Below are 13074 nucleotides of genomic sequence, written 5' to 3' on the forward strand. Positions count from 1 at the left end.
TTTGAGATACTGTGGCCAGTCTGCCTGTGGCGATACGCCACTAATTGTGTATCTTAAGAGAAACATCGTTACTCTTGCCAGCGGTTTCTTGACTTTGAAGCTGTGATTATACTGGTGACGAGATATTGGCTACCCTATGAGAGTCACAGTGTTTCGTGCCAGTTGCTCACCCAAATACACATTTTTTAGATACTGTTTCCAGTGTGCCTGAAGCGATACGCCACTAGTTGTGTATCTTAAGAGAAACATCGTTACTTTTGAAAGGGGTTTCTAGAAGTTGCTGATTTGATTCTGCTGGTGACGAAGCATTGGCTACCTCAAGAGAGTCATAGTGATTCCTGCCAGTTCTTCACCCAAATACACATTTTTTAGATACTCTTTCCAGTCTGCCTGATAGCTACGCCACTAGTTGTGCATCTTAAGAGTCATTGTAACTTTTGCCAGGGGTTTCTTGAAGTTGCTGATGTGATTATGATGGTGACGAGGCATTGGCTACCCTATGAGTGTCATAGTGATTCCTGCTAGTTGCTCACCCAAATAGACATTATTTTGATACTTTGGCCAGTCTGCCTCAAGTGACACCCCACTAGCTGTGTATCTTATGAGAAGCTTCGTTACCTTTGCAAGCGGTTTCCTGAAGTTGGTGATGGGATTATGTTGGTGACGAGGCATTGGCTACCTTAAGAGAGTCATAGTGCTTCCTGCCAGTTGCTCACCCAAATACACATTTTGAGATACTGTGGCCAGTCTGCCTGAAGCGATACGCCACTAGTTGTGTATCTTAAGAGAAACATCGTTACTCTTGCCAGCGGTTTCTTGACTTTGAAGATGTGATTATACTGGTGACGAGATATTGGTTACCCTAAGAGAGTCACAGTGTTTCGTGCCAGTTGCTCACCCAAATACACATTTTTTAGATACTGTTTCCTGTGTGCCTGAAGCGATACGCCACTAGTTGTGTATCTTAAGAGAAACATCGTTACTCTTGCCAGCGGTTTCTTGACTTTGAAGATGTGATTACACTGGTGACGAGATATTGGCTACCCTAAGAGAGTCACAGTGTTTCCTGCCAGTTGCTCATCCAAATACACATTTTTTAGATACTCTTTCCAGTCTGCCTGATAGCTACGCCACTAGTTGTGTATCTTAAGAGTCATTGTAACTTTTGCCAGGGGTTTCTTGAAGTTGCTGATGTGATTATGCTGGTGACGAGGCATTGGCTACCCTATGAGTGTCATAGTGATTCCTGCTAGTTGCTCACCCAAATACACATTTTTTTTGATACTTTGGCCAGTCTGCCTCAAGTGACACCCCACTAGCTGTGTATCTTATGAGAAGCTTCGTTACCTTTGCAAGCGGTTTCTTGAAGTTGGTGATGTGATTATGTTGGTGACGAGGCATTGGCTACCTTAAGAGACTCATTGTGCTTTCTGCCAGTTGCTCACCCAAATACACATTTTGAGATACTGTGGCCAGTCTGCCTGAAGCGATACGCCACTAGTTGTGTATCTTAAGAGAAACATCGTTACTTTTGGCAGGGGTTTCTAGAAGTTGCTGATTTGATTCTGCTGGTGACGAGGCATTGGCTACCTCAAGAGAGTCATAGAGATTCCTGCCAGTTCTTCACCCAAATACACATTTTTTAGATACTCTTTCCAGTCTGCCTGATAGCTACGCCACTAGTTGTGTATCGTAAGAGTCATTGTAACTTTTGCCAGGGTTTTCTTGAAGTTGCTGATGTGATTATGCTGGTGACGAGGCATTGGCTACCTTAAGAGAGTCATAGTGCTTCCTGCCAGTTGCTCACCCAAATACACATTTTGAGATACTGTGGCGTCTGCCTGAAGCGATACGCCACTAGTTGTGTGTCTTAAGAGAAACATCGTTACTCTTGCCAGCGGTTTCTTGACTTTGAAGATGTGATTATACTGGTGACGATATATTGGTTACCCTAAGAGAGTCACAGTGTTTCGTGCCAGTTGCTCACCCAAATACACATTTTTTAGATACTGTTTCCAGTGTGCCTGAAGCGATACGCCACTAGTTGTGTTTCTTAAGAGAAACATCGTTACTCTTGCCAGCGGTTTCTTGACTTTGAAGATGTGATTATACTGGTGACGAGATATTGGCTACCCTAAGAGAGTCACAGTGTTTCGTGCCAGTTGCTCATCCAAATACACATTTTTTAGATACTCTTTCCAGTCTGCCTGATAGCTACGCCACTAGTTGTGTATCTTAAGAGTCATTGTAACTTTTGCCAGGGGTTTCTTGAAGTTGCTGATGTGATTATGCTGGTGACGAGGCATTGGCTACCCTATGAGTGTCATAGTGATTCCTGCTAGTTGCTCACCCAAATACACATTTTTTTGATACTTTGGCCAGTCTGCCTCAAGTGAAACCCCACTAGCTGTGTATCTTATGAGAAGCTTCGTTACCTTTGCAAGCGGTTTCTTGAAGTTGGTGATGGGATTATGTTGGTGACGAGGCATTGGCTACCTTAAGAGAGTCATAGTGCTTCCTGCCAGTTGCTCACCCAAATACACATTTTGAGATACTGTGGCGTCTGCCTGAAGCGATACGCCACTAGTTGTGTGTCTTAAGAGAAACATCGTTACTCTTGCCAGCGGTTTCTTGACTTTGAAGATGTGATTATACTGGTGACGAGATATTGGTTACCCTAAGAGAGTCACAGTGTTTCGTGCCAGTTGCTCACCCAAATACACATTTTTTAGATACTCTTTCCAGTCTGCCTGATAGCTACGCCACTAGTTGTGTATCTTAAGAGTCATTGTAACTTTTGCCAGGGGTTTCTTGAAGTTGCTGATGTGATTATGCTGGTGACGAGGCATTGGCTACCCTATGAGTGTCATAGTGATTCCTGCTAGTTGCTCACCCAAATACACATTTTTTTGATACTTTGGCCAGTCTGCCTCAAGTGAAACCCCACTAGCTGTGTATCTTATGAGAAGCTTCGTTACCTTTGCAAGCGGTTTCCTGAAGTTGGTGATGGGATTATGTTGGTGACGAGACATTGGCTGCCTTAAGAGAGTCATAGTGCTTCCTGCCAGTTGCTCACCCAAATACACATTTTGAGATACTGTGGCCAGTCTGCCTGAAGCGATACGCCACTAGTTGTGTATCTTAAGAGAAACATCGTTACTCTTGCCAGCGGTTTCTTGACTTTGAAGATGTGATTATACTGGTGACGAGATATTGGCTACCCTAAGAGAGTCACAGTGTTTCGTGCCAGTTGCTCATCCAAATACACATTTTTTAGATACTCTTTCCAGTCTGCCTGATAGCTACGCCACTAGTTGTGTATCTTAAGAGTCATTGCAACTTTTGCCAGGGGTTTCTTGAAGTTGCTGATGTGATTATGCTGGTGACGAGGCATTGGCTACCCTATGAGTGTCATAGTGATTCCTGCTAGTTGCTCAACCAAATACACATTTTTTTGATACTTTGGCCAGTCTGCCTCAAGTGACACCCCATTAGCTGTGTATCTTATGAGAAGCTTCGTTACCTTTGCAAGCGGTTTCTTGAAGTTGGTGATGGGATTATGTTGGTGACGAGACATTGGCTACCTTAAGAGAGTCATAGTGGTTTCTGCCAGTTGCTCACCCAAATACACATTTTGAGATACTGTGGCCAGTCTGCCTGTGGCGATACGCCACTAATTGTGTATCTTAAGAGAGACATCGTTACTCTTGCCAGCGGTTTCTTGACTTTGAAGCTGTGATTATACTGGTGACGAGATATTGGCTACCCTATGAGAGTCACAGTGTTTCGTGCCAGTTGCTCACCCAAATACACATTTTTTAGATACTGTTTCCAGTGTGCCTGAAGCGATACGCCACTAGTTGTGTATCTTAAGAGAAACATCGTTACTTTTGAAAGGGGTTTCTAGAAGTTGCTGATTTGATTCTGCTGGTGACGAAGCATTGGCTACCTTAAGAGAGTCATAGTGCTTCCTGCCAGTTGCTCACCCAAATACACATTTTGAGATACTGTGGCCAGTCTGCCTGAAGCGATACGCCACTAGTTGTGTATCTTAAGAGAAACATCGTTACTCTTGCCAGCGGTTTCTTGACTTTGAAGATGTGATTACACTGGTGACGAGATATTGGCTACCCTAAGAGAGTCACAGTGTTTCCTGCCAGTTGCTCATCCAAATACACATTTTTTAAATACTCTTTCCAGTCTGCCTGATAGCTACGCCACTAGTTGTGTATCTTAAGAGTCATTGTAACTTTTGCCAGGGGTTTCTTGAAGTTGCTGATGTGATTATGCTGGTGACGAGGCATTGGCTACCCTATGAGTGTCATAGTGATTCCTGCTAGTTGCTCACCCAAATACACATTTTTTTTGATACTTTGGCCAGTCTGCCTCAAGTGACACCCCACTAGCTGTGTATCTTATGAGAAGCTTCGTTACCTTTGCAAGCGGTTTCTTGAAGTTGGTGATGTGATTATGTTGGTGACGAGGCATTGGCTACCTTAAGAGACTCATTGTGCTTTCTGCCAGTTGCTCACCCAAATACACATTTTGAGATACTGTGGCCAGTCTGCCTGAAGCGATACGCCACTAGTTGTGTATCTTAAGAGAAACATCGTTACTTTTGGCAGGGGTTTCTAGAAGTTGCTGATTTGATTCTGCTGGTGACGAGGCATTGGCTACCTCAAGAGAGTCATAGAGATTCCTGCCAGTTCTTCACCCAAATACACATTTTTTAGATACTCTTTCCAGTCTGCCTGATAGCTACGCCACTAGTTGTGTATCGTAAGAGTCATTGTAACTTTTTCCAGGGTTTTCTTGAAGTTGCTGATGTGATTATGCTGGTGACGAGGCATTGGCTACCCTATGAGTGTCATAGTGATTCCTGCTAGTTGCTCACCCAAATACAAATATTTTTGATACTTTGGCCAGTCTGCCTCAAGTGACACCCCACTAGCTGTGTATCTTATGAGAAGCTTCGTTACCTTTGCAAGCGGTTTCTTGAAGTTGGTGATGGGATTATGTTGGTGACGAGGCATTGGCTACCTTAAGAGAGTCATAGTGCTTCCTGCCAGTTGCTCACCCAAATACACATTTTGAGATACTGTGGCGTCTGCCTGAAGCGATACGCCACTAGTTGTGTGTCTTAAGAGAAACATCGTTACTCTTGCCAGCGGTTTCTTGACTTTGAAGATGTGATTATACTGGTGACGAGATATTGGTTACCCTAAGAGAGTCACAGTGTTTCGTGCCAGTTGCTCACCCAAATACACATTTTTTAGATACTGTTTCCAGTGTGCCTGAAGCGATACGCCACTAGTTGTGTTTCTTAAGAGAAACATCGTTACTCTTGCCAGCGGTTTCTTGACTTTGAAGATGTGATTATACTGGTGACGAGATATTGGCTACCCTAAGAGAGTCACTGTGTTTCCTGCCAGTTGCTCATCCAAATACACATTTTTTAGATACTCTTTCCAGTCTGCCTGATAGCTACGCCACTAGTTGTGTATCTTAAGAGTCATTGTAACTTTTGCCAGGGGTTTCTTGAAGTTGCTGATGTGATTATGCTGGTGACGAGGCATTGGCTACCCTATGAGTGTCATAGTGATTCCTGCTAGTTGCTCACCCAAATACACATTTTTTTGATACTTTGGCCAGTCTGCCTCAAGTGACACCCCACTAGCTCTGTATCCTTTGAGAAGCTTCGTTACCTTTGCAAGCGGTTTCTTGAAGTTGGTGATGTGATTATGTTGGTGACGAGGCATTGGCTACCTTAAGAGAGTCATAGTGCTTTCTGCCAGTTGCTCACCCAAATACACATTTTGAGATACTGTGGCCAGTCTGCCTGAGGCGATACGCCACTAGTTGTGTATCTTAAGAGAAACATCGTTACTCTTGCCAACGGTTTCTTGACTTTGAAGATGTGATTATACCGGTGACGAGATATTGGTTACCCTAAGAGAATCACAGTGTTTGGTGCCAGTTGCTCACCCAAATACACATTTTTTAGATACTGTTTCCAGTGTGCCTGAAGCGATACGCCACTAGTTGTGTATCTTAAGAGAAACATCGTTACTCTTGCCAGCGGTTTCTTGATTTTGAAGATGTGATTATACTGGTGACGAGATATTGGCTACCCTAAGAGAGTCACAGTGTTTCCTGCCAGTTGCTCATCCAAATACACATTTTTTAGATACTCTTTCAGTCTGCCTGATAGCTACGCCACAAGTTGTGTATCTTAAGAGTCATTGCAACTTTTGCCAGGGGTTTCTTGAAGTTGCTGATGTGATTATGCTGGTGACGAGGCATTGGCTACCCTATGAGTGTCATAGTGATTCCTGCTAGTTGCTCAACCAAATACACATTTTTTTGATACTTTGGCCAGTCTGCCTCAAGTGACACCCCACTAGCTGTGTATCTTATGAGAAGCTTCGTTACCTTTGCAAGCGGTTTCTTGAAGTTGGTGATGGGATTATGTTGGTGACGAGACATTGGCTACCTTAAGAGAGTCATAGTGGTTTCTGCCAGTTGCTCACCCAAATACACATTTTGAGATACTGTGGCCAGTCTGCCTGTGGCGATACGCCACTAGTTGTGTATCTTAAGAGAAACATCGTTACTCTTGCCAGTGGTTTCTTGACTTTGAAGCTGTGATTATACTGGTGACGAGATATTGGCTACCCTATGAGAGTCACAGTGTTTCGTGCCAGTTGCTCACCCAAATACACATTTTTTGGATACTGTTTCCAGTGTGCCTGAAGCGATACGCCACTAGTTGTGTATCTTAAGAGAAACTTCGTTACTTTTGAAAGGGGTTTCTAGAAGTTGCTGATTTGATTCTGCTGGTGACGAAGCATTGGCTACCTCAAGAGAGTCATAGAGATTCCTGCCAGTTCTTCACCCAAATACACATTTTTAGATACTCTTTCCAGTCTGCCTGATAGCTACGCCACTAGTTGTGCATCTTAAGAGTCATTGTAACTTTTGCCAGGGGTTTCTTGAAGTTGCTGATGTGATTATGATGTTGACGAGGCATTGGCTACCCTATGAGTGTCATAGTGATTCCTGCTAGTTGCTCACCCAAATACACATTATTTTGATACTTTGGCCAGTCTGCCTCATGTGACACCCCACTAGCTGTGTATCTTATGAGAAGCTTCGTTACCTTTGCAAGCGGTTTCCTGAAGTTGGTGATGGGATTATGTTGGTGACGAGGCATTGGCTACCTTAAGAGAGTCATAGTGCTTCCTGCCAGTTGCTCACCCAAATACACATTTTGAGATACTGTGGCCAGTCTGCCTGAAGCGATACGCCACTAGTTGTGTATCTTAAGAGAAACATCGTTACTCTTGCCAGCGGTTTCTTGACTTTGAAGATGTGATTATACTGGTGACGAGATATTGGTTACCCTAAGAGAGTCACAGTGTTTCGTGCCAGTTGCTCACCCAAATACACATTTTTTAGATACTGTTTCCTGTGTGCCTGAAGCGATACGCCACTAGTTGTGTATCTTAAGAGAAACATCGTTACTCTTGCCAGCGGTTTCTTGACTTTGAAGATGTGATTACACTGGTGACGAGATATAGGCTACCCTAAGAGAGTCACAGTGTTTCCTGCCAGTTGCTCATCCAAATACACATTTTTAGATACTCTTTCCAGTCTGCCTGATAGCTACGCCACTAGTTGTGTATCTTAAGAGTCTTTGTAACTTTTGCCAGGGGTTTCTTGAAGTTGCTGATGTGATTATGCTGGTGACGAGGCATTGGCTACCCTATGAGTGTCATAGTGATTCCTGCTAGTTGCTCACCCAAATACACATTTTTTTTGATACTTTGGCCAGTCTGCCTCAAGTGACACCCCACTAGCTCTGTATCTTATGAGAAGCTTCGTTACCTTTGCAAGCGGTTTCTTGAAGTTGGTGATGTGATTATGTTGGTGACGAGGCATTGGCTACCTTAAGAGAGTCATTGTGCTTTCTGCCAGTTGCTCACCCAAATACACATTTTGAGATACTGTGGCCAGTCTGCCTGAAGCGATACGCCACTAGTTGTGTATCTTAAGAGAAACATCGTTACTCTTGCCAGCGGTTTCTTGATTTTGAAGATGTGATTATACTGGTGACGAGATATTGGCTACCCTAAGAGAGTCACAGTGTTTCCTGCCAGTTGCTCATCCAAATACACATTTTTTAGATACTCTTTCAGTCTGCCTGATAGCTACGCCACTAGTTGTGTATCTTAAGAGTCATTGTAACTTTTGCCAGGGTTTTCTTGAAGTTGCTGATGTGATTATGCTGGTGACGAGGCATTGGCTACCCTATGAGTGTCATAGTGATTCCTGCTAGTTGCTCACCCAAATACAAATATTTTTGATACTTTGGCCAGTCTGCCTCAAGTGACACCCCACTAGCTGTGTATCTTACGAGAAGCTTCGTTACCTTTGCAAGCGGTTTCTTGAAGTTGGTGATGGGATTATGTTGGTGACGAGGCATTGGCTACTTTAAGAGAGTCATAGTGCTTCCTGCCAGTTGCTCACCCAAATACACATTTTGAGATACTGTGGCGTCTGCCTGAAGCGATACGCCACTAGTTGTGTGTCTTAAGAGAAACATCGTTACTCTTGCCAGCGGTTTCTTGACTATGAAGATGTGATTATACTGGTGACGAGATATTGGTTACCCTAAGAGAGTCACAGTGTTTCGTGCCAGTTGCTCACCCAAATACTCATTTTTTAGATACTGTTTCCAGTGTGCCTGAAGCGATACGCCACTAGTTGTGTTTCTTATGAGAAACATCGTTACTCTTGCCAGCGGTTTCTTGACTTTGAAGATGTGATTATACTGGTGACGAGATATTGACTACCCTAAGAGAGTCACAGTATTTCCTGCCAGTTGCTCATCCAAATACACATTTTTTAGATACTCTTTCCAGTCTGCCTGATAGCTACGCCACTAGTTGTGTATCTTAAGAGTCATTGTAACTTTTGCCAGGGGTTTCTTGAAGTTGCTGATGTGATTATGCTGGTGACGAGGCATTGGCTACCCTATGAGTGTCATAGTGATTCCTGCTAGTTGCTCACCCAAATACACATTTTTTTGATACTTTGGCCAGTCTGCCTCAAGTGACACCCCACTAGCTCTGTATCCTATGAGAAGCTTCGTTACCTTTGCAAGCGGTTTCTTGAAGTTGGTGATGTGATTATGTTGGTGACGAGGCATTGGCTACCTTAAGAGAGTCATAGTGCTTTCTGCCAGTTGCTCACCCAAATACACATTTTGAGATACTGTGGCCAGTCTGCCTGAGGCGATACGCCACTAGTTGTGTATCTTAAGAGAAACATCGTTACTCTTGCCAACGGTTTCTTGACTTTGAAGATGTGATTATACCGGTGACGAGATATTGGTTATCCTAAGAGAGTCACAGTGTTTGGTGCCAGTTGCTCACCCAAATACACATTTTTTAGATACTGTTTCCAGTGTGCCTGAAGCGATACGCCACTAGTTGTGTATCTTAAGAGAAACATCGTTACTCTTGCCATTGGTTTCTTGATTTTGAAGATGTGATTATACTGGTGACGAGATATTGGCTACCCTAAGAGAGTCACAGTGTTTCCTGCCAGTTGCTCATCCAAATACACATTTTTTAGATACTCTTTCAGTCTGCCTGATAGCTACGCCACTAGTTGTGTATCTTAAGAGTCATTGTAACTTTTGCCAGGGGTTTCTTGAAGTTGCTGATGTGATTATGCTGGTGACGAGGCATTGGCTACCCTATGAGTGTCATAGTGATTCCTGCTAGTTGATCACCCAAATACACATTTTTTTGATACTTTGGCCAGTCTGCCTCAAGTGACACCCCACTAGCTGTGTATCTTATGAGAAGCTTCGTTACCTTTGCAAGCGGTTTCCTGAAGTTGGTGATGGGATTATGTTGGTGACGAGGCATTGGCTACCTTAAGAGAGTCATAGTGCTTCCTGCCGGTTGCTCACCCAAATACACATTTTGAGATACTGTGGCCAGTCTGCCTGAAGCGATACGCCACTAGTTGTGTATCTTAACAGAAACATCGTTACTCTTGCCAGCGGTTTCTTGACTTTGAAGATGTGATTATACTGGTGACGAGATATTGGCTACCCTAAGAGAGTCACAGTGTTTCGTGCCAGTTGGTCACCCAAATACACATTTTTTAGATACTGTTTCCAGTGTGCCTGAAGCGATACGCCACTACTTGTGTATCTTAAGAGAAACATCATTACTTTTGAAAGGGGTTTCTAGAAGTTGCTGATTTGATTCTGCTGGTGACGAAGCATTGGCTACCTCAAGAGAGTCATAGAGATTCCTGCCAGTTGTTCACCCAAATACACATTTTTTAGATACTCTTTCCAGTCTGCCTGATAGCTACGCCACTAGTTGTGTATCTTAAGAATCATTGTAACTTTTGCCAGGGGTTTCTTGAAGTTGCTGATGTGATTATGCTGGTGACGAGGCATTGGCTACCCTATGAGTGTCATAGTGATTCCTGCTAGTTGCTCACCCAAATACACATTTTTTTGATACTTTGGCCAGTCTGCCTCAAGTGACACCCCACTAGCCGTGTATCTTATGAGAAGCTTCGTTACCTTTGCAAGCGGTTTCCTGAAGTTGGTGATGGGATTATGTTGGTGACGAGGCATTGGCTAACTTAAGAGAGTCATAGTGCTTCCTCCGAGTTGCTCACCCAAATACACATTTTGAGATACTGTGGCAAGTCTGCCTGAAGCGATACGCCACTAGTTGTGTATCTTAAGAGAAACATCGTTACTCTTGCCAGCGGTTTCTTGATTTTGAAGATGTGATTATACTGGTGACGAGATATTGGCTACCCTAAGAGAGTCACAGTGTTTCCTGCCAGTTGCTCATCCAAATACACATTTTTTAGATACTCTTTCAGTCTGCCTGATAGCTACGCCACTAGTTGTGTATCTTAATAGTCATTGTAACTTTTGCCAGGGGTTTCTTGAAGTTGCTGATGTGATTATGCTGGTGACGAGGCATTGGCTACCCTATGAGTGTCATAGTGATTCCTGCTAGTTGCTCAACCAAATACACATTTTTTTGATACTTTGGCCAGTCTGCCTCAAGTGACACCCCACTAGCTGTGTATCTTATGAGAAGCTTCGTTACCTTTGCAAGCGGTTTCTTGAAATTGGTGATGTGATTATGTTGGTGACGAGGCATTGGCTACCTTAAGAGAGTCATAGTGCTTTCTGCCAGTTGCTCACCCAAATACACATTTTGAGATACTGTGGCCAGTCTGCCTGAAGCGATACGCCACTAGTTGTGTATCTTAAGAGAAACATCGTTACTCTTGCCAGCGGTTTCTTGACATTGAAGATGTGATTATACTGGTGACGAGATATTGGTTACCCTAAGAGAGTCACAGTGTTTCGTGCCAGTTGCTCACCCAAATACACATTTTTTAGATACTGTTTTCAGTGTGCCTGAAGCGATACGCCACTAGTTGTGTATCTTAAGAGAAACATCGTTACTTTTGAAAGGGTTTTCTAGAAGTTGCTGATTTGATTCTGCTGGTTACGAAATATTGGCTACCTCAAGAGAGTCATAGAGATTCCTGTCAGTTCTTCACCCAAATACACATTTTTTAGATACATTTTCCAGTCTGCCTGATAGCTACGCCACTAGTTGTGTATCTTAAGAGTCATTGTAACTTTTGCCAGGGGTTTCTTGAAGTTGCTGATGTGATTATGCTGGTGACGAGGCATTGGCTACCCTATGAGTGTCATAGTGATTCCTGCTAGTTGCTCACCCAAATACACATTTTTTTGATACTTTGGCCAGTCTGCCTCAAGTGACACCCCACTAGCTGTGTATCTTATGAGAAGCTTCGTTACTTTTGCAAGCGGTTTCTTGAAGTAGGTGATGGGATTATGTTGGTGACGAGGCATTGGCTACCTTAAGAGAGTCATAGTGCTTCCTGCCAGTTGCTCACCAAAATACACATTTTGAGATACTGTGGCCAGTCTGCCTGAGCGATACGCCACTAGTTGTGTATCTTAAGAGAAACATCGTTACTCTTGCCAGCAGTTTCTTGACTTTGAAGCTGTGATTATACTGGTGACGAGATATTGGCTACCCTAAGAGAGTCACAGTGTTTCGTGCCAGTTGCTCACCCAAATACACATTTTTTAGATACTGTTTCCAGTGTGCCTGAAGCGATACGCCACTAGTTGTGTATCTTAAGAGAAACATCGTTACTCTTGCCAGCGGTTTCTTGACTTTGAAGATGTGATTATACTGGTGACGAGATATTGGCTACCCTAAGAGAGTCCCAGTGTTTCCTGCCAGTTGCTCATCCAAATACACATTTTTTAGATACTCTTTCCAGTCGGCCTGATAGCTACGCCACTAGTTGTGTATCTTAAGAGTCATTGTAACTTTTGCCAGGGGTTTCTTGAAGTTGCTGATGTGATTATGCTGGTGACGAGGCATTGGCTACCCTATGAGTGTCATAGTGATTCCTGCTAGTTGCTCACCCAAATACACATTTTTTTGATACTTTGGCCAGTCTGCCTCAAGTGACACCCCACTAGCTGTGTATCTTATGAGAAGCTTCGTTACCTTTGCAAGCGGTTTCTTGAAGTAGGTGATGGGATTATGTTGGTGACGAGGCATTGGCTACCTTAAGAGAGTCATAGTGCTTCCTGCCAGTTGCTCACCCAAATACACATTTTGAGATACTGTGGCCAGTCTGCCTGAAGCGATACGCCACTAGTTGTGTATCTTAAGAGAAACATCGTTACTCTTGCCAGCAGTTTCTTGACTTTGAAGATGTGATTATACTGGTGACGTGATATTGGCTACCCTAAGAGAGTCACAGTGTTTCGTGCCAGTTGCTCACCCAAATACACATTTTTTAGATACTGTTCCCAGTGTGCCTGAAGCGATACGCCACTAGTTGTGTATCTTAAGAGAAACATCGTTACTTTTGAAAGGGGTTTCTAGAAGTTGCTGATTTGATTCTGCTGGTGACGAAGCATTGGCTACCTCAAGAGAGTCATAGAGATTCCTGCCAGTTCTTCAC

The sequence above is a fragment of the Schistocerca nitens genome, chromosome 3 (assembly GCF_023898315.1).
Source record: "Schistocerca nitens isolate TAMUIC-IGC-003100 chromosome 3, iqSchNite1.1, whole genome shotgun sequence".
In the NCBI taxonomy this organism is placed as follows: domain Eukaryota; kingdom Metazoa; phylum Arthropoda; class Insecta; order Orthoptera; family Acrididae; genus Schistocerca; species Schistocerca nitens.